The sequence below is a fragment of the Temnothorax americanus genome, unplaced genomic scaffold, assembly GCF_048541705.1.
Source record: "Temnothorax americanus isolate GAGA-0224 unplaced genomic scaffold, ASM4854170v1 Scaffold81, whole genome shotgun sequence".
In the NCBI taxonomy this organism is placed as follows: Eukaryota; Metazoa; Arthropoda; class Insecta; order Hymenoptera; family Formicidae; genus Temnothorax; species Temnothorax americanus.
Window position 1 is genome coordinate 457,207 of NW_027509804.1, and position 22,201 is coordinate 479,407.

The 22,201-nt window shown below is 40.4% G+C and overlaps 1 protein-coding gene and 1 pseudogene across 2 annotated transcripts in view; both read right to left on the reverse strand.

Moving 5' to 3' along the window:
- LOC143907459 (neurotrimin) overlaps positions 1-22,201 on the reverse strand; it is a 186,083-nt gene that overhangs the window by 90,963 nt on the left and 72,919 nt on the right. The gene's annotated exons all lie outside the window — the stretch shown is intronic.
- LOC143907463 (protein FAM50 homolog pseudogene) lies at positions 19,196-19,843 on the reverse strand (annotated as a pseudogene). Its single transcript, XR_013259859.1, has 3 exons — positions 19,681-19,843; positions 19,486-19,598; positions 19,196-19,418 (listed from the first exon to the last, which is right to left on the reverse strand). The product of XR_013259859.1 is annotated as a protein FAM50 homolog pseudogene (transcript).

The following is a 22,201-nucleotide window of genomic DNA, read 5'->3' on the forward strand; positions in this document are numbered from 1 at the left end:
GATATCTATCGATATTAAGAGAATTACCGAAAAGTGAAGACGATTAAAGTTCTAGTCACTTTTCGACGTGAAGTTAATGCACTTATAGAATAAAAATACTTCGTCATCTTATAGACAGAAGTTTAATTGCGGCAGGTAAGGAAGCGCGATATGCATAAAAAAAGAGACTATATAGCGAGACCAATTTATCAGGAAGGAAGTAACTTGCCGTTTCAAAATTAGTTATAAATTATTAAAATATTAGGCTCGTTTTATGCAAAGCAATATGAGAGGATAATGGATCAACCATACGAGATAAATACAAGATATTACATTAATAAAAAACTTTATTCATAATTATAATCGACATCAAGTAGACGTTTCGACTTCACTGCTAAATTAAATAACTAAAATTTAGTTATTGATTATTAAAATATTAGGCTCGTTTTATGCAAAGCAATATGAGAGAATAATGGACCAATGATACGAGCTAAATACAAGATATTACATTAATAAAAAAAAAAACTTTATTCATATAATTATATTCGATATCAAGTAGACGTTTCGACTTCACTGCTAAATTAAATAACCAAAGTTTACTTATTAATTACAATATTTCGTTTGTTGACGATATTTCACGAGGCAGCAGCATATAGCCGCACAATAAGCAACAACGCAAAACGATTGAACAATTTGATCGAGCTGTTTCTCGCTTCATCACGATGCGATGAGAAAAAATGCGAGACACCGGCGGCAGTAAGTCGAGAAATAGGTACACGAGTGGCTGAAAAGGGGAGGATTTCTAAGGGCTTGATTATTACGAAGTTGTACGCCGGCACTCTCCGCAGCGGCGTAAGTGGTATATACAGACTGAGGGTTCTCATTTACCGCAGAATCGTGATAACAACTCTGCCTCTGGTCCTTCCCCGTTCGTTTCAGCCGTCTCACTATGCGACAACTGGAGATTCGATGCGCCGATGACTTTGCCCGCGATCTGACAGCTCTCCACGTCGTCTGGCTTCGCGTCGCCACCCTCGACCGTCAATTTTGTCAACCGCCAGCTTTCACAATGCACCATCGTGAAATTATTCGGTCGGAAGAAACGTGTCGTGAGTCTCGCGAGGATCGTCTCGTGGCGCGTAATCGAGGTAAAAATTCGACGGTTTTCGTGTAAGATAAAATGTTACTGGCGAGAGACGCGAACGCGACTCATCGCGGTACACGTTAGCCGCACGCAATTCCGGATTATTATAATGTGGAATGTCGAGAAACGATATTCTGGGAAAAAAAAATATTAGAAACAGTTTAAATCGCGAAAGTTCCCGCTTTATCGAGGACAAAGAGCAAATAGATTCTTGCATATTAGCTATTTTCTTTAAATCGGACTCTGTGAGCAGAGCTAGGTAGAGTGTATTGCGTAAGATGTATCATACAGAACATTTCTGGCTGTAGCAAGCTTTTTGATTCCAACCAAATATTTTAATTTATAATCTAACCATCTACAGAGAGGGAACATTTCCTTTCTGCCGTCCAATCTCTATTCATACCTTGCATTATTCCCATTCCGAGTTCGACAAAGCCGAGTAGTTTGCGAATTGCCAGGTTACATTTAATTAAAGATTGCTCCATCGAATTCCGAAATTCTGAGCGAAGACGGACAGAGACAACGCATTTTATTTCATTTCTTAATTTATTTAGAGAAAGAGTCACGATATATAAGAGAAAAGTGCAATACTATATGCGGCACTCAAAATACATAAAGAATAGCACATGCTCCATTCTTCATCCAAATTTGAAAAAATTTATTTTTTGCAATATTTTATCGGGATTTGTGCGTGAGAAAAAAGGTCGGCAACTTTATAACAAAAAAGTCTCTTGTTTCAAAATGTTTGAGAAAATTAAAATTAAAAGAATCATGATCACGCTCTTTCAAGACGATAATATCTCGACCACCGCAATGTCAATTATCTTGGAAGACGGAAAACGTGTGGTGGGAAGCGATGTGAAAATGAAGCAAACCAATGGCGCAATCATGAGATCTGGGCGTCAATGGGACGTATTGAAGATGCACCGAGCGTCTGCAAAGCGGCAGATGAAACGTGAATAGAGGATGTAAGCAGATAGAACCGATCATGTAATACATTCCAATCGTATGGCTCCTGGTGCCCGAAATTATTTCATCTCCCTATGAACGAAATTAGGAATATATATTCCATTCTAGGAATATACTGATCGAGAAATGTCACTATCGGTAGCATATTACAACAAATAATTAATTAAAATATTATATGTATAATATTACACGACAATTATATACGATGATAAAATATGATAAAATGTGAGACATCTATTTACAATAACTGGACGATATTTTCCGTGTAACGTAAAATATTTCTTTTTTTGTTTTCCGCAATTGTATAAATAGATGTTTTTTGCGTTATATCCCGCTGCTTGCACGCCTGCGGAAATTAAGTTCGATTCCACCGTGTGGAATCAACTATCCGCAGTTTTGTTTATATCGAACTGCCCCAAATATTTACAAACTACGCACGACGCGTATGACCGAAATTTTATTCGCATGCCCGCACTGTTTACAAGAGAGCGTGGGTTGTAAAAACAATTTATGCGGAATAATAACAACGACCCACAACTAATCGACAAACAAATATAACCGCTCGTACCAGCGTTACAATTAAATATTTCAAAGGCACGGTCATCGCGATCTCGTCAACGACATTGACGCTAAATACAAGACGTTTCTAACATGACCGACGAGGCGCATCAGGATTTAACCGTGGCGCATTTCATGTTTACGGATGGGGAACATCGTTCGCAATTAAAATGTCTTTCGTCTTGCGAAATTTCGGCTCGCTGGAGCACGTCGTAAATGCGTTCGAAGGAAACAATATCGACGAGCGGCTCGATCAACGAAGCGCGACAAGGAGGGACGTATTGTTAAACTTTAATTAGAACCAATTTCAAGCGTCACTCAAAGGTGAACGATCTTACCGTGAAAAAGTAATAAACGCTAAAAAGAAGATCGTAGCTAATTAGTGCCTGGTTTGTCGTCAAATTATACACGGCTGTCTTGTGAGAACAACCGAGGGAGAAGCAACTTCTTAGTACAAATCGAGTCGACTGTGCAAAGGGATCTTGTATAGAAATGTATGTACTATATAGATTACAATTAATAAAACGAGTTTTTCCATGGCTTTTCTCAAGAGCACATATAGGTATCTGTATAGTTTAGTGACAGATATAATCTCTCAATCAATCTTCCACGATTTTTTCACGGACTGTTCTCGATTCTCATCGTATATACGCGGACGACTCGATATCTCGATCTGACCGTTGCGTTTTATCCGCAGCGTGATACATTGATGCATGCGATTGTGTTTGCCGCGCCGAGCCGAGCCGAGCCGGGCCGAGCGGTTCAAATCGGCCGGACAAAGTCTTGTGTAACGAACTGAGCAACGCCGACACAAATAATGGAGGTTTTGTTTGACGAACGGGGTAATTCGTTTATCTCCTTTTTTCAGCAATCCGTCAGGTAGACCGTGCTACCGAAGCCGGGGAGGGAGAGAGGGGCGGAAGGCCCCATCTCGAATCAAGCGGGATTACGCGCATTCGTTTCAGCTGATCGTAAACAGTTATGTGTTAACACAACGCGTGTCCATCGTTGTGCACGCGTACGTTTGCGGAAGCGCGGACCTGTTTGATTGTACAACCAACGACAGCAATTTGCAATCGCGACGAGACTTTATCGCGACGTCGGTCAGTTTTAACCATATGATTCTGACCTCGGCGTACATACACATAATTTTTTTTCTATGTCATCGCGACTCATCGATATGGCGTTTCTTGTTCATCGTTCACGCTCCTGATTACTCGGCAAATTAAGTTACCCGGTAAGTAATTTACGAAAACGCAGCTGCACCATTTAGTTGTCATTGATTATTGTGAGAGAAGCAATCGTCAAGACTTGTCGACAATATATAACGTAGAGATATCGATCGCAAATAAAGAACGTATGTTGTCGCGTCGTTTCTCCATTAACGCGATACGAATAAACTATCATTCGATCCGAATGATAAGATTATAATCGGCCGTGCTCTGTCTCATTGAACCCCGCGATGACAAACAAACGCTCAGCTAATCCCGTTGTTTCAGCTACAACGTTCAATGCCTATATGATTATCTGTCGTTAGTCATATCATTCGATCAACGCGCGACGTTCCCGATGATCGAATTCATCGGCATAATTGAACGGCCGCGCGCGCGGCCGAACCGTTCGTTCGGTCGCGGTCGAATCGCCGCGTACCGGCCGTCAGGACTGGAAAACAGAAGGGACAATCCCGGTCGCGGTGTCAACCGCGCGAACGTCGGATGTAACGCAATAACTGGCTACAAATCCACCCTTTCGATTTCCTGGCCTAATAGCCCGCTCGCGGATGCATATACCCGCTGCACTATTCTCGACACTCCGCAGAGTGTCGTTTCGCCGGCGTGATTAACACGCGGCTTATTGGCCCGATCGCGACAGGGTTGTTCGTTCCGACCGGATGAATCGCCGGTCACGAGACCGAATCAGTCTCGTGAATCTATACTCGACAATCGACGTACGCGCAAAACACGTGGAAGAGTCGCGCGAAAGTTGTGCCCCGCCGATTAAACTGAGTTTTTATTTGAAACGAATTTTCGATTCTTTACTCTCTAAAAGTCGAAGAGTGAAATATCACACAAAACGAGTGAAATGCAAGTGTAACGAAAAGTAAAAACTGAGTATGTGCCATGCACTTCGAATAATTTGCCACTCTAAGAATAAAGAGTAAAATTGCGCTCTATAAGTTGGAGTGAAATCGCATTCCATTTAATTGAAAGGGCACTCTTTTCGAGTGCAGTAGAAGTAGATCAATGTTCATTAGAAGTGAACTATGTCACTTTACAATTTTGAGTGGAAAATTTCACTCTATTAGAGTCATTTATCAGTCAATAATCTTTAATGAATCGTGATTCACTATATAGCTTTAGAGTGAAATCGTATATCACTCCTATGGTAGAGCAACCGCTCTAAAAATTTCAGTAAAAAATTCACTCTTACCTTATGTGCCCGCATTTATTCAAATTAGAGTGACAACCCTCTCTTTTGGAGTGACTATCGCAATCACTCTAATATATCAGTGGCGAAACGACTCTATGATACTTAAAGCCGAGTATCGATTGCTCTAAATGATCCGGGAAAGAGTATAACTATCGCGTTCGTTCGCCTTCGGTAAGCTGCAGAGATATTTTGCTCGAAACGTTTCGGGGAGATCGAAAGACACGCGAGTAACGTCTGGCAGCTTGGCAATCAGATTAACCGTCAGCTCGACGTTCGTCAAACATTTCTGCATGCCGGTGCATGCAAGTAAAGAAGTTCACGCTCGCAGTTCCGCGATAGTCGGGATAACGGGACCGCCGGTCCCCGTGTGTGCGGACCGTGGAGTACGGCTGTAATATACGGCATATCGCGCATCGCCTCATTTGTCGTTTTCGGCATTTGCTGACTGGCACTCGGTGCCGAGATTGGCCGCCGCGCCGCGCGGAATCACCCCCGATTTCCACTCTGAATTATAGCAAGTACGATTTACAAGCATCGACTGGAAACGAGCGCAAAAATGAAATGGTAGTCGCGGCGGCCGGCCGTTGGACATGGATCACAGGGCACGAAAATTGCGAACGACGCGGCATAAAACGTGCGTTCCCGCTGATATGGCTCTGCGCCCAAATGCGTAACGTATGATTTCCATTTGTAGACGTCCGCGCACCTATATAGGCGCTGCTGTGTGTGCGTGAATTTCCAATAATTCCCAATTTAAGGATTCCGATATATAAAAGTCGATACGCAAAAAAAACGCGGTATTATTTTTGCGCTTGATCTAAATTTGTGATTTAGATCAACCGCAAAAATCGGGACATCATACCGCGTGTATCGATCTGTCTAAAGAACTTGCGGTTGCAGTGGCATGATATTTCAGTATATCATGATATTCTGATACTTATATATAGGTCGTTCTAAATTAGCGAACCAGCATACCGCGGAAATAAACGATGAACAAATATGAAATAGATTTTGACGTCACCAGAAATATCCGCGCAGAGTGACATAATAATGCTAAGAAGTTAAAAGTGCGCGCACGTTTATCGAATTACGATGTATCGATCTGATCAATTACGATCTGACATCAAAATCAATCACACAACACAGCAAAAACGAACTAGGAAAATATACTCGTTTTAAAAACGTGCATTTTTACGAAAAAGTATAGTTTAATAGAATAGAACAGACCGTGGATTTTTCATCCCGGACCAATAAACTTGCGCTTCTAATTACGGCATGCCAACTGTATCCGATACAACGTGATGTTCCTCCACATCGATGATTCAACGCGCTAATACCGCATGCACGGTGGTGCAGCTTTTTAGCGTGGCCTAAATTTCGCGCGTTTCGCAGGAACGCACGCCGAACGAATAACAAAAACAACAATTGACATCACAAGTGCCATCGAAACGGAACGCAGGGCGGAAGATAGTGGCACTAGTGGGAAAGTGGAGATCGTGGAAAAGAAGCGGAGCGTGCGTAACTCGAGTGGCGCGTAACCCAGACGTCAATCTCTGAATGCAATAATGCATCCGGCATCCCTATTTAATTTACATCTATGCGCATCGCGTGCACACCCCCAATTATCGACGATGGATTACACGTCGCGGTATTATAATTAAAATCCTAGCAATTACGTTAAATAATTATCGGTATTAAATTAAATTGCGTTTCTGATATTCGATTCGACTGTCACGGCTGGTCGGCTCGGCACGGGCCTCAACGAGCTGCACGCATTTTAAAGAAAAACCCCGCGTAACGAAGGCTACTTGATAGAGATAAAAGAGCTAAATTATTGAAAAGGAATACCGGAAACATTCGTCTTTTAAGGACTTTTTCGTCAGAGAGCGGAGAAAGTTTTCTCGTTATCGAAATAATCGCTAAGAAACAAGAAAATGCAGTCCTCCATCTATAATAATCTATATTGTTAGAATATCAACGTAAAGTCAGAATAACGTATAATTATTTGAAATAAAAATTATCATTAAATACATATTTTTTACATTGAATACAGTTTTTTATTATTTAATTTTCGCATAATTTTTACGATATCAGTTAACAGCGTATTTGTCGCATCTAAATTATCTAACTAAACAATATTTAACACATCGATTATTAGACATGCCTCATGTGGATTCAGAAGTGAAAACGGCTGCATGTGCATCTTTTGAAAAATTATTCAGAGATAATTTGTATACATCGCGCGTTATGGCTTTCTTAAATATGTACATTATAGTAATAAATTTACTAATTTTTTTTGGTCTATAAAAAATGAATAAAAACTTCAAATAATTCTGGTATTCTCGACATTTTTCTCTCGTCGCAAGTTGCAAATAAAAAAATCCTCGCAATAAACGTCCTGCGTGTGGCTGAGATATTTCTATTTCTACTACTAGTCACGCGTCAAGAAGATTTGGAACGTGCCCGATTCGCTCGAGTAACTTTGGTAATGTAAAAGTTATTGTCCGCTACACAGTTATATATCCGCTCGCGAGACATATTACATATATGTGTGCAATAATGCACATAATATACAATTAATACTAATTGGGAACCAAATCAATAAAATCGTTTGTAAAATTGTTAACTGTCGCGACAAACCTGTGTACCACACACGTTCAAATGTATCCTATAATTTCCTCTTGTTAACGCTTGCTTTAATTATCGCTGCCATTTTATTCGTTTCATTTTGGATAATATGCGCTGTGCGCAATTTTTAATGCACTTTTCGATGTGACGCGCACATATCACGCTCCGCGCGCGAAAATGGCGACGCATGTGGAGTCTGGTCGGCGTGGAGTTGGGTACGATGGCGCATCGTAATTTATTAGCCGGCGTGCAAAATAGCCTTTAGTTCGTAATAATTGCACCTCACGAAACGCTGGTGCGTGCAGGGCTGACGTTGCGTAACACGCGTGCCACGCGCGTATACTTTCGCCGATGGGACACAAGCACACAGGCGCGCGCATGTGCTTTCGTGCGATGTTCATTAAAATCTACCCCAGCGGGACATTGCGAACTATTTGTTGACGATTTGCAGAAGCGGAAAACGGAGAAAGATTGCATACAGAAGAGAGAAAGAGAGAGAGAGCGAGAGGGCATGACGGACAAAATGGAACCTCATTTGGCCTCTATTGTGCAAAATAGAAATACAGGTATTGAAGCAAATATATATATATATATTTTTTTTTATTACACAATTTTGTTTGACGCTTGTAGCTCGATACGATAACATTTAAATTAATCTGTCGGCGGATAATTGCCTATATAATTAGAGATATACCGATAGTTAAGTCGCGCGGAATAGATGTAGCGGTAATTTTACAGTTTTACAAATTGTGCATAATGCGCCATCGCCGTGTGGTTAATCACCCGCATTATATAAATTTCGCTATTCCACTCCCAAACGGCGAGCCACCAGCCACCGCGAAGCTCATTCGCGCCGACGACTTAACTAACACTTCTTTCTATCTCGCGCAGACAAGATCGCGTGTGTGCCGGAGGGGGTTCTTGGCCGAACGCGCTCTTTTTCCACGCTCGCGCAGTTAAATTTCTTTGCCGGGATTTATGGAGTGCAGCCACTCGTCCCGGCATTATCTATACGGCCGGCAGGAGCTGGTCGTGCCCCGTTGATTTAAATCTCTCCATTCGACCGTCGCGCGCCGTGCTTCATATATGCATTCAAAACGCGTTACGCGACGTGCACCCTCCCGCGCCACGCCGCGCCGTTTCCGCTCCCCTGCCTGCGCGCGACTGCAAACTGCACGCGACTGTATCCGTGTCGATTCCGGCGCATACCATTATCGCGGGGAAAATATTTAATGTTCGGCAAAAACCGGACGACCCGTGCCCGATTTGTTATCGGCGCTAACCCTCTCCACCGGGGACCGGGCTTTCCCCCTCGGCTTTTTTGTCGGGTTAGGTCCGCGCCGCTAAGCGTTTTCGGGGCACGTTTCTGCCATGCTCGAGCCATGTGCGGGTCATTTCGCTAAAAAATGTGTTTTTTTATGTTTTGCGACGACCCAGTACCACGCGTCACGTCTACCGTGAGCAAGCTCACGCGAACGATCAGCGGAAATAACGCTAATTATTTCTGACGAGATAATTTGACAGTCGGCGTTTATTCAACTGAATATTCAGATGTTGGAACAGTGGTTTTCTTTTGTTTCGTGTATTTCCCGCAAAATTAATCAAGTCAAATTGGGTACAGCACGATAGCTATTTCTCGCTGACAATGTTGACTATCTCAGTGGCAATAAATTTTAGCATGATGCTGCATTTTATTGGAAGGTAATGCACGGGGGTAGTAACAAATTCCAACTACCTCTGGCTTATATGGCTAGTTCGCTGTAAAACGATGCAAGATTGCTTTAGAAGATATGAGCGCGAAACGATGCTAGTTAATGGCTGCCAGCCACCTTAGGATTGATTCACAGTTACTGACCTGAGCCTTGATGCCCTGCTGAGCATCAAGGATACACGCAACCTTTCTTGAAGTTGAAGCTAACGCTACATTAAATATTCAATTCGTACAACGGTAAAAATAAACATCACCGAAAGAAGATTGATATTACAAGATTGATTGCCGTTTCTAAACGTTCCACGAGCGCCGTAAAATTATAATGTATACTCTCATTAGATTATTCCGATAATTCTTTCAACGCATCTACGAAAGAATGTACTGAATTTACACTCGCCCCCCCTCCCTTTGCCGTTAAATAATTCTCTAAGATTCCGAGCGTCTCAAACGAGAAAGCTGTAATGAATCAACGTAACGAGAGTTATCTCGATGACGATAACTTATCTCCCGGTAAGGAACGGCGAACGGCTTTGTATTAAGCAACGTGGAGCATCCTGATCTATGACACCACTCACCACTTGCTCAGTATTTCGCCTAATAAATTCACCTCCGCCTCCAGTTAAATACTGCGTTTCGCGTTCCGCGAAGAAAAAATCCCAAGCCATGTTTCTAATAAAAATTAAAAAAAAAATAAAGTTACATTTCGCGAGTCCAACGTAACGTGCAATCCGAGATTCGCGAGAGAAAGGCAAACAGAAAGAGGAAACAATTTTTTCCGTGTACGAAAAGATCGATAAGACCTAGATTGCACGTATATGCAACTTATGTGTGCGCGAGGCATTCGGAGCGTATTTCCAGCGTTGACCGGTGGCAAGTTTACTTTTTGCATGAAACAAGATCTCCAGAGGAGTCCGAGAAATTCCACGGGGAGAATAGCCTAAGTGATGGAGTGGAGTCCGCTATTCCTGGGGTTTAGCAAATACGACACAGTTGAATAACCCAGTTGACGACCTTTTACCGAGGGAAAATCTATCATTATCCTTCAATAACTACGATTACCCGCGCTAATTCAATTAATTAAAGCGCTGCTAATTCTACGCTATTGTATGAAAGATAACGGCGAGTTACTTACATGAGTTTTCGCCGAACTTGCTGACCGGTGAAAAGAAAAATGTAATCTACGCGCGACAAGTACTGACACTTGATAAATAAATCTCATAGCGCGGAACTGTATGTTGTCGGAATACCGTAGGATTAAATTTCGCTCGAAATGTAAAAATAAAAAAATTTACATGTGTTGTGTATCACATAACATTTTAGGATATATCTAATATCGAGTCAAATTATAAAATCTATAAGTGACATAATCTCACACAATACTTCTATATTATCACGTAGAAGTTAGTATTACAAAAGTATAATATTTTCTAGTATAGAATTTCAATTTTCACATTAATTCACTTTCCTAACTACATCACGGTGTTGTACGACTTATTAAAATCAAATAAAAGTACATAATAATGGCCAGAGTTTACTCTTACTTATATCAAAAATGTTGATTATCGCGTTCTGCTTTTATAAATAAATTCCGCGAGAGCGGCGGTTGAAAGTTGGCCAGAAGAAACTTGGCGACTGGCAATAAGTCTAGAATATAATTACCTTCTGTGTTTGTGTGTTTTATATAAAGTGTCGCAAACTTTCCTGCCGCGTAAAGGTATCGTGTTGCCAATTATACCGGGTTTACGCAATTATTAAGGCCCGCCATTACGTCTAACATGCAAAAAGAAAACGCGCGCGACCGAGCAGTTTATTCGCTTCTACGCGACGTCGTCATCGTCGTCGTCGTCGTCGTCGTCGTCGTCGTCGTCGTCGTGGTAATTCTATAAATCACTTGGTAAAAACCCATCGCGTTCGTGCATGCATCGTAAATTGCTGAGAAAAATATCAGCTAATAAGTATAATAAAGCGACATTATTATAGTAATAAATATATCACGGTTCTTATCTATGATATAATTAGAGATGGTTTGTCGCATCAGGCCTCATTAGCATCAATTAATTATTAAAGTGTACTAACTACGTTAATTCCCAGAGTAGACATAGCATCGTCTTTAACTCAATGAAGTGAGACATCTTCTTGCTTTGAATTAATCAGTGATCCATAATCCTCGTCAAAGATCCAATTAGGAAGAGTCCAGAGATCCGTCCAGGATATCAACTAAGAGAACTATAGCTAGCAACTATAGATAACAACTATTGATATCGATTTTCTTTCAGCGTAGAACGTACGTTTACCCTCATAAAAGTATAATATATATGACTCTATAAACACAGACGCGCGTCAGAGCGAGGCACGTAAATAATTAGGCGATATTAAGTTAATTAGATTAATTGTTAATGATGCCAACACTTTGTGCGGTTGCAAAAAAGCAAGAGGATTAAATTTATGCTCCCGGAACCTACGCGTGCTGAGGATTACGGGATGCGCGAGAAAATACAATAAAAAATATGAATTATATAATATATCGGCGTAAAAATCCAGGGACTAAAAACACCGCGATAGAGCGGTCCGACTGATCGCGCGTATATATGTGTATGTATATAGGTCGGGTTTAATTCACATTCGGTTTTCATTACAATATTCAAAGTGCGGGTAAGAATTAAATTAATAATTCGCTGCGTCGCTTTTAAATTTTCATAGAGCGTGCTCCGTACGGATTCGAATGTATGTATATACGCGTAGGATGAACGATTCCAATAGCGACGGACTCGCGATTAATTCAAAAGTTAGTAAAATTTTAATTTTTCGGTGGATTCTAACCAGATAATTATCGAATGTCAGACTTGAATGTAAAAGTTTTTTGGTCTTTCTTGATTCTTAAATGCTTATACAGAGACATAACAATTAAAAAAAGATAAGTCAGCAAATGTGGGGCACCCAGTTGTTGATTAATCGAGCGACTATAATATACGCCTGAATATCGACTTTTCCCATTTGCACATTATGATTACAATTCGGATATCAGCACGATAACTTTTTAGTTAGACCGATCATCACGTTCATGAAATACGTACTGTACACAAGTTTCGTTGTTTTCTAAACATCCCTTTATCAAATTGTATATCATTTGCATTACAATTTATATCTTTTTCATCAAACATTATCGTTCACATAGTAATAATTATTACGACACGAACGAATTCGAAATGTTACACAGATCATTTGCAACGCGCATTGGTTAAAATAAATTATTTCTCGACAAAGCCGCGAAACCCGAGACTAGAAAGTCCGATGTAAATAGTATATCGGTAAACTTGGCGATAAAATAAAGCGCAAACGTATCGATCGAGGCGCGCGCGACATCAATATGAGAACGGCATCGCGACTGAAATAATTCTCAGTTGTACGATGTCGAGCGACGGGGATTAATTTTTTGTTTTTGTTTTTTCGTCCCATTTTGTTCGGGGCGAGTTGTTAAATCGGTTTGTACGGGGGAGGGTGCAGCGTACCCGAGCCCGAAATACACATCTTCATGCACGCTGATGACTACAAAGCGCGTAGGAAGATTAACGACCCGGTGACGGAAGGAGTTCGATAAATCACCCAGTGACTCTGCCGCGTTGCCGCCTGAGGTTTAGCTTTATTGTAAACCAACGAACTTATACGGACCGGGGCCGCAATATAACTTGGAGAACGGTGGACAATAAAGACATCGGGAATGAACGATCTGAAATGCAGAAACTTATTTTCCGCGTCGCGCGCGCCCACTGTGTGGTCCACGTTCATTCTTGCTCGCCGACCGCGTTTAATCCGCGAGAGAGCGAGATTGAGCCGCGGATAAGCGAGATTTAGAAAGCACATTCTAGCGTTCTTATAGTTTAACAAAGTATAACTTTGCCATACTTCAATATAATGTTTTACCGCTCTAACGCCAACAGCGTGATATTTGCGAAATTCCAAGGAGATATATCAATCTAATAAAGTTAACTATACATATAAATAATTGCATTATCTAATTTGTACCAAATGCGTAATTGCGAAAAGGATCGTTCCCAATTCAATATTTTAAGCTCATTAAAACCGTCTAACATTCGGATTCTTAACTTTCCTGTCCGGATATAGCTTAATTCGTATTTATACGACGCAATCAAGTATACTTACCGTGTCCGATTCGAATGAAAACGAAAAACAGAGTAAATTTGATAAAATTAACGATATGAATTTTGAATTAGCCAAAAGTTATATCATTTAATATTCTAATCCGCGTACGCATTGTTAATTTCTGGTTTGCGTATTAAATTATTAACAACATTATTCGAATAATTATTATTAATGTGGCATAAATGGGATGGTATTATGCGATGCACTGAAAATATTTTGCAGATTTATTGATCGAGAACAGCAGCAATATCCGCCGCGTTAAAGTTTCAACGCGATTAATCGAAATCGATATAAGCGGCGATACAAGTAACAATGCATATTTTATACCTGAAAATGTATATCCCCTATCCCCTTTTGCATTATATAGCTAATCATTTTATTTATTGCATACTATATATCTAATATATGAGGCGCGGCGAGATTTTAATTTAATCCCGCTTGATTGAGAAAAGTCTTGGTATTGAGACGCGCAACGCGCATTTATATTCACAGCACGGTGGTCAGCGATGTTTAATGGTAAATTCGCAATTATGCGGCCGATTTCGCGTAATACCATGTTACCCCGCAATATGGAAATCTTGCGCTGCGTGAGGATAATACCCTGTCATACTCATGAGTGCTGCATAATATCATATTGCAATACATTATAATCGTAGGTGCCCACGTCCGCGTCGGCCGCCGTGGGGGCCGTTCAACCGGCACTAACCTTCCGTCGGGGTCGAGACTTTTCTCCATCGCCGGGGAAAACGCGGTCAAAGGGATAATATCTCAACTCCTCGACAGATATCCCCGGTGTAAGTCAAAGGGACATTGCGATTGAATTTATCAAGAGACGCGCTGAGTATTCGCTGTGAGGGCGGGATTTCGCGAAGAAATCCGACTGCACTTCCTTTTTGCCAGTTTGAAACCAGATAGGTACCTCCTCTTCCGACCTCGTGCGAGGTAACGAGTTTTAACAGGTGGTTTCCTCCCTTGAAAATTCAGTTTGCTGTATCCAGAATAATCTGGACTAAAGGTAGATATACGCTCGCGCTCCTCACGCACACTTTGGACTCGTCAAACTTCCGCCCAGGTCAACCAAGCTAAGAGCGAAAAGAGGAGGATATTACCTACTAAACTTCACTTTAAATTTATGATGAAAACGGATCCGCGCGTGAAGATGTTGAATTTAATTCGTGTTTCAATTAAGATGAATAATAACAAGCGTATATATACTCGCGTATCAGAATTTTCTCCCGCGATATATTTTGTTCTATAAAATTAGCAAAGCGTATCACGCGGCGCTTATTACGCAACGTTTCATGTCGCGGAATTTACTTTACAACTTAAACCGTGAGTCATTGTCGTAACTGGTACGTTATTTTATCCGCATTTACTTTGCCTGCAAGAAATTTCGATATATATATATATATATATATATATATATATATATATATATATATTTATCTTACTTCGCTCGCGTTATTTCGTGTCTAAATTTTCGCGTCAGAATTATGAAAAATGATGTGATAACAGACTTATCTTACACGTGTACAAAAATAATTCTTAATATAATGCACAAACTAATTCCATATCTATCCAGTTAAGAACTATGTAAATTTTTATCATACCTACAAGAAACTTTCGTACATATGCATCCTGTGTAAAATCGCGCACGTTCCGCTCGCCGCAAATCAAATAGATCGGAAACAACTCGTGCGCGCGGCGATGGAAAGTCGGGACTCGGACATTCCTTCGAAGCGGCCGCGAGTTACACGAGACTTAATATCGTTTCGACTTTCGACGGTAATTCGTCGCAGTCGGCGCGGCGGCTATCGCGGACCAAAAGGCTCGATAAGGGGCGACGCAAGGGCTCGCGCGCCGTTTGCGTGCCGTGACAAAGCGCGATCCGCGTGTAAGGTGCGCGCGATCTGATGCGGTATCGCGCGAATCCGGTTGATACAAATGAGGTGTTAACCCCTGTTAGCTCGTGAGAGGATTAAACGCGGGGATAGGAACGCTTCGAAATTCATTGGTATACAGGGAAAATCTCGCCCGATCGCGGTATTGGGTCGTGACACCGAGTACTACGAGCGCCAACGTCGCGAGTGTTGACGTCTGCACGGCGTTTTCTGCAAAGATAAAAGGAGGAAATAACGTCTCTGTTGGTTTCCACTTTGAATATGTCATCACGTCCTTTGCGAGGCTCGCCTCAAAAGCAGAAACAAAGACACGCAACGCGCGGTGTGTCTCTGTTTCCTTCTCCATGCATTAATAACCATACTTAAACCTTTTCACTTGTATGCCAACTTCACATGAAAGAGCAATTATTTGCACACACCGCGTGCACATGTGCGCCCCAGTTCCAGTATTGTTAAAGAGCGTAATCTGATTATTTAAAGCTAAATAATAATAATATCGGAGCTCACACGATTGTACTGAAGCACACTGTAATATGCGAAATAGGGGTGTTGAAAAGATACACAAAGATCGTGAAATCTCGAGACCACGGTGAATTCATAATCTTCGAGGGAGAAGAGGAGAAGAAAGTTAGAACGATCCAAACATCGTTCAGACTTGTTCTTTGTCGCGTGTATACGTATAATTTAACGCTGGCGAATATCGCTGTGTCGATGCGATATACTATCAAAGTCGGTGTTGCATGCAGAAATATCGGTCCTCGGTCAAAAAATCTTTGCGCTTACTACCCCCGCATCGAAACATGCAAGACAGCCCGAACCCCCTAGTTTGCCCTCGCGAAATCACACGCAAACTCGAATTTCGTCACGTTTGTGCAGTAAAACTTACCGGCGCGCGCTTGCTTTGTCCAGAGCGTCGCCGAATATTGACTAAACATGAACGTTGTTCCGCTGCTATCCGCGAGGCATATTTCGCGTGATACAGCGCCGATTTTGTCGGCTGAATCGAAATTCACGCGGAACGATGACTCGCGCGCGCGCGCGCGCGCGTTACCATTTTCTTCACCTCTTCCATCTAAAGTTTTCGTACAGCGCTCTCGCTGTAGGGACCCGTGTAAAATTGTTATGTAAAAACCGTCTCGTCGGTATAGCCCGAGGCGTAATTTTCCCCGCCGAGTCCGCACGCGCGCGCGGAACAGCCCCCGATTATGTCGGAGAAAAATAGGATTAGGAGGAGGAAACCGTTTCTCTCCCCCTTTCCCTTCGCACCTAAAACCATTCCTAATGCTCGATGCGCTCTCTTTCTCTCGCTCTCAGGGGTGCGATATTCATATGAATGACCGGGCAGTCAAAGTGATAAGATATAAGTCGACGGCTGGTGGCCATCCACGGCTATTTGCATAATGTAGGCCCTCGTTATGTACGCCCATTAACCTCCGCGCCCCCTTCTTCAACGTCCGCTCGAAACCCACCGTCGTCGCTGCCGACGTTTCCCTCCCGGCACCGTGAGCCCCCTTCGCCACCGGTTCTCCGCCACCCCCCTTGAAATCCCTCGACGAGATCCTACAGGCCATTTTCCACGCGCGGGCCGCTCGAACGAGGAGTTTACACCTCGCAACCCTAATGCGGCGATGTTTTATTGCCGCGCGGCTCGGTCTTGCTCCGGGAAATCCATATTATTTTTACGCGGTTATTATTACACGGTGTAACGATACGTGTAGAGGGGCATATATATGATGAAAGTGGGCGAAACTGCCCCGTGGCGGTATAGTAATTCCGTTTTCTTTTTCGAAGGCTCGCTCGTCATAAAGGGAATGGACTATCTGCGAGAGAATTATTTTGTTATCCCTGCGGTAACGTTGTTACGAAGACGCGTTATATGAGCGCGATTCGCGCCGGGTCATCCTCGTATACCGTTAGTTTCCGCCCCAACGTCATACAGGGTGATGTGTCTTACGTCGCACGTTAATGAAACACGCACGTAAAATGACGTTAAAAAGTCATTCTTAGCGCGATCATTGCGGATAACAAATGTTAGAATGCGAGGAGTATGTATTATTGCGGTACTCGAGAGTCACCGCGCGCGAATAGGGAGTTTAGGGGTCGGAGAGATACTTATCTCGGCTACGTAACGGCCTGCGGGAAACAATCGCCGTGAGAGAATCTAATTTCTGGCCGCAGGAACGTTCTGCTTTAATCTCGAAATTTCTGCCGCGGAGAAATGATATTTTGCCCGGTAATGCAATTTAATGGTCGTTATGAAAAACCCCGCGGAAAATCGGCCGCGACGCGATGCAACAAACACGCGGTCGTTACGCGAAAGTGTCAATTTGCACGCCGATATACCCCGTTATCGCGGGATTTTGAATGTATTTATTACCGCGGAAGCCCCGGCACGGGGCGTTTAAAAAGAAGAGAAAAAAATGCGTCCGGGAGCGGCTCCCGCTCGTTACGCTGTTTTTTCTACGGTAAACAAATAATTAGCGTGTAAATTAATCGAAATGTATCGATGAAAACGAACTAGAAATAAAATAAAAAATTAAGCGACCCGACTGGCCATCTCTCATTTATTATACTAGACATCACAGACGCGCGCTTCGCGCGCGCTATTTAGCTTTAATATTACACACAACTGTCAAAATATGCTATGACAGCCGCTCACGAAGTTAGCGCAGCAACACAATCAATCAGCATCGCGGAAAAGAGCCAACAAAGCAATTCGAGACTTTCGAGAAGACTTCGAGAGATGCGAGTATCGATTTAACATGCCTTTTTTTAGAAAAAAAAGGAACTCACAACGTTTCAACCATAATCTAGTCCGTCTCAAGTGAGATATGTATTGATTAAATACGTATTTATTATATTTAATGTTATTGTTGCAATTTTTTCTCTATATTAAGTGGATATAAATACACATATATATCGTATATATACATATATATAACATTAACATGTTTTTTAAATCATGTTTATCTGCAATAATTAAATTATTTATATTAAACCAATTATTCTTTTTAAAATAAAAAATTTACCTGACAATGTGATTATTCCTTATCCACTAATTAATAATTTTCAAATAAATAATAATTTATGTATTAAAAACACATGAAGAATATAAAACGATGCGAAACTGGAAACTACTGGAACAGATTCGGGTCTGGACTAGTTATTTATTGGTTCGGATTCCTTGACTGCTTGAACAGATCGACTAAGAAAAAGTTTATTATAATGGACCATTTTCCCGAAAATATTACATACATGGATCCAACTTGTATCAAATATTAATACGTGATTATAATCGATATAATTGTATATATATATATGTATTTTTGTACAGTTATCTTCAAGAAATGACAAGAGATGATACATCTAATATTTGTAAATAGATTTCTGTTAGAGGATCTGATCATGGATTAATATTTTAATACTGTTTCTGATTGTTATCGGAATGAATTAAAGTATGGTTTTGTATTTTCATATTGTAATTATTATATTCAAGTCATTAAACTATTCATGTATTTTTATTTTCCCTCCAAATGTTTGCGAAAACTTAACTATTTAGTAGAGCTACATATAATCGAGTAAATGAATTAAATAAATATTATCACATAACTAAATGAATTAAAATCACAGTCCTTAAAAATACAATGTAGCTAATATGTATTCATTATAAAATAGATTATAATATATATATATAATCAGCTGTTTTATAATGAATCAATTGTACGATGAAACAAAGTTATTTATCTGGTTATAATATTTACAGTCCTTGAATCTGAATCTTTTAAACTAAATTGGACAATTCGTTGAATCTAAGATCAGATTTTAGCTTTCTTCCTATTTTTATCCGACACTGTATTACTTGTCGTAACTTTTCGTTGGATCAAAAAGTTCCCATCTACTCGCTGGAAAAATGTGTTTGTTCCTCTCGTACCATGATCTAATAAGAAAAATAAAAAAATAACATAAAAGAGAATTATACAAAGTATTCTTTTAATAATAAATACCTAAGTAAAACTTTTCCGACATGTGATCCCTCGGTTTCGACAGAAGCATCGTGCATAATACGAATATCATCGTAAACGTCAAATGTGAACAGAGGCCCGCTCTTTCCTCGTGCCTAATCGCAATATTACATACATTAAAATAACATGCCAACATTGTGATATTGCTTCATAAGTTTTATCATTTAGTATATTTACCTTAGTTACAATAAAATCAGTTATAGTTGCAGTAAAACGTATAATGGTGCGGTAATATAAGATTCTCCTTGACATACATTAACTGATCTGCCATTACTGTTTTAAGCTCGCTGAATTCACGCCTCAGAACTTCTAAACATCTCTGAAGAACATTATATATCATGCCAATGTTACTCCAAAAGTGACACTGGAGTATTTTAATAACTTAAACGTTCTCTAAACCACTGAGACATTCACCTTTCTTCATTATAACACTCCGACGATGGTCAGATCCATCCCAATAACTGAATGTGATCTCAATTTCTTCTTCCTTCAACGCGTTCTGCTTTCTAGCCCATTCTTGTCTCAATTCTTCCCTAAGTTTATTTTCCCCCTCGTCCCTTTCCCTACTAGCAAAAAACATGTATCTACATCTGGATTTTTCTAAATCTTCTTAATCGCAGGGTCATCAGATTGCACATTTTCTGACTGTGGGGATTTTTCGGCATTGTCTTCGTTAGAAGACATCAGATAGCTTCATCTTCGTCTTCGTCCAGATTAAAAGATAAAGCTTGAATCGTTTCTTCTGTTTGTTCTTTTCTGTCTGCTTCGCCGCTAGTGCTCTTATCTTTTCCTGCTCTTTTTCACGTTCCTTCTATCAAAGCATAAAATACACGTACAAAAATACAAATTATGAGATAATCAGGATCATAAGAAGATTGTAAGAAATTACTTGTGGGTATCAGGATTTGTGAATGTTCGCTCAATTTAACGGCGGATTTTCTCTTGCATTCCGTGTGACCGACGGTACATGCACATAATGTAAATATTACAATCCTGTGTTTGGGATAAATTGAAATAGTGGTTTGATTTTTATGAAGAAAGAATGGACGTCGACATAAAATCGAGCTGAAAATATACATTTAAATTTTGATATAATAATTGTGTAGAGAGTACACATACATTAGTGATGTTTGCAAAAACGTATCTTTTATGCGTTTTTTCTTTAAACGGCGAAACTTCCACTTTTCGCTTGGCGCAAATTTCTCTATCAACATTAGGTTGTTGTAATACATTGCTCTGTAAATAATTTTGACTTCTGGTCGTTATTCCTTTCCTCAAAGTTGCAGTGCTGTTTTGTCGATTTTGTCCGAGTAATATCTTCGGTGGTGCCATTTTTCAGATATGACGAAACTTTAGTTTTTTATCTAATTGCTATAATTCACAAACATACATATAATTAGTTTATATATATTATACATAGTTTAATTTATATAGTGCATAATATAATACGGAATGTTTTAGAAATAAATTGTCAAATTTGAGAAGCATATTCTACTAACAATAAAACTGGAAAAATTACAAATTTTTTTAAGTAACATCAAAGAAAAGGGAGACGTAAAAAGAAGGAAGATAAGAGAGATAAGTGATTTCGAAGTACAACAGATAGCAGTGAATAAAAGAGAGGAGGACATGTAAAAAAATGTATATATGAAATGAAAAGAGAACATTTTTATCTTTTTCTAACTCTTAAAACTGGAAAAGAATAAAAAATAAGTTGAACCGATAATAAAATAACTTACGATAATTCCTTCGCGCGTAAACGGGATTGATCTCCTCGGCATCAGCTCCCTGCCGTCAATATATACCTGTGAACAGGCTTCCTTGATCTCCTCGGTATCAGCTCTCTGCTGTCAATATATAATACCTCTACAAAGTAAAAATGTATTGTATAATCAAAATACTAGCAACGTGCACAACTTCATTTGAGGTTATAAGTAATTGGGTACAACATTCATCGCACGATACTGTTAATAATTGCAAATCGGAAACGTACCTCGAGTCCAGCTCTTCTGCGATCAACGAAGTCGGGATCAAACGTGTCAGTCGTCACTTTCTGCCAAGTGTAGAGAATCTTCTTTTCCGGCAGCGGTGGTAACACGATGTAGGGATACGAAATCTCCAGATAAGCACGAAGCAATTCAATTCAGTATATCGCCGGCACGATTACGGTGTTATTGCCGTTTCGCGTACGCGCGTATGCGCGCGTTGTTGCACCTAAAGGTCGAGTGTCAATACCGCGATTTTTGACGCTCAAGCCGCGCGATTGCAGCCGCGCGGCACTAATCGCGCGACAGCAGTCGCGCATACTGTTGTCAAAAGCGCGATGAGAGTCGCGCGATTTCACAGAGAAAAATAATTATTCTACAGCTAAGGAAAGGAATATTTTATTTCTTTGAAGTAAGTTTTCTTATAACGGTGAATATTTTCTTATTAATAGTTTTTAAATATCTTGACACAAGTTTTTGAAAAGCCAGAATCTTGTTTTGAGTAAATGTAATACTTACAACGACTTTTTATGGTAGATTTCCGGATACATAACCTTATCAAATACTTATTAATCTGCAAATCTACAATAAAGTCATTATAAGCATTAAATTCAAAACAATATTCAAACAATATTCAAAATCTACCATAAAGTCATTATAGAATGATTATTTTTCTATGTGCAGTCTTCTATGAAACATGGAGGAAAAAATTT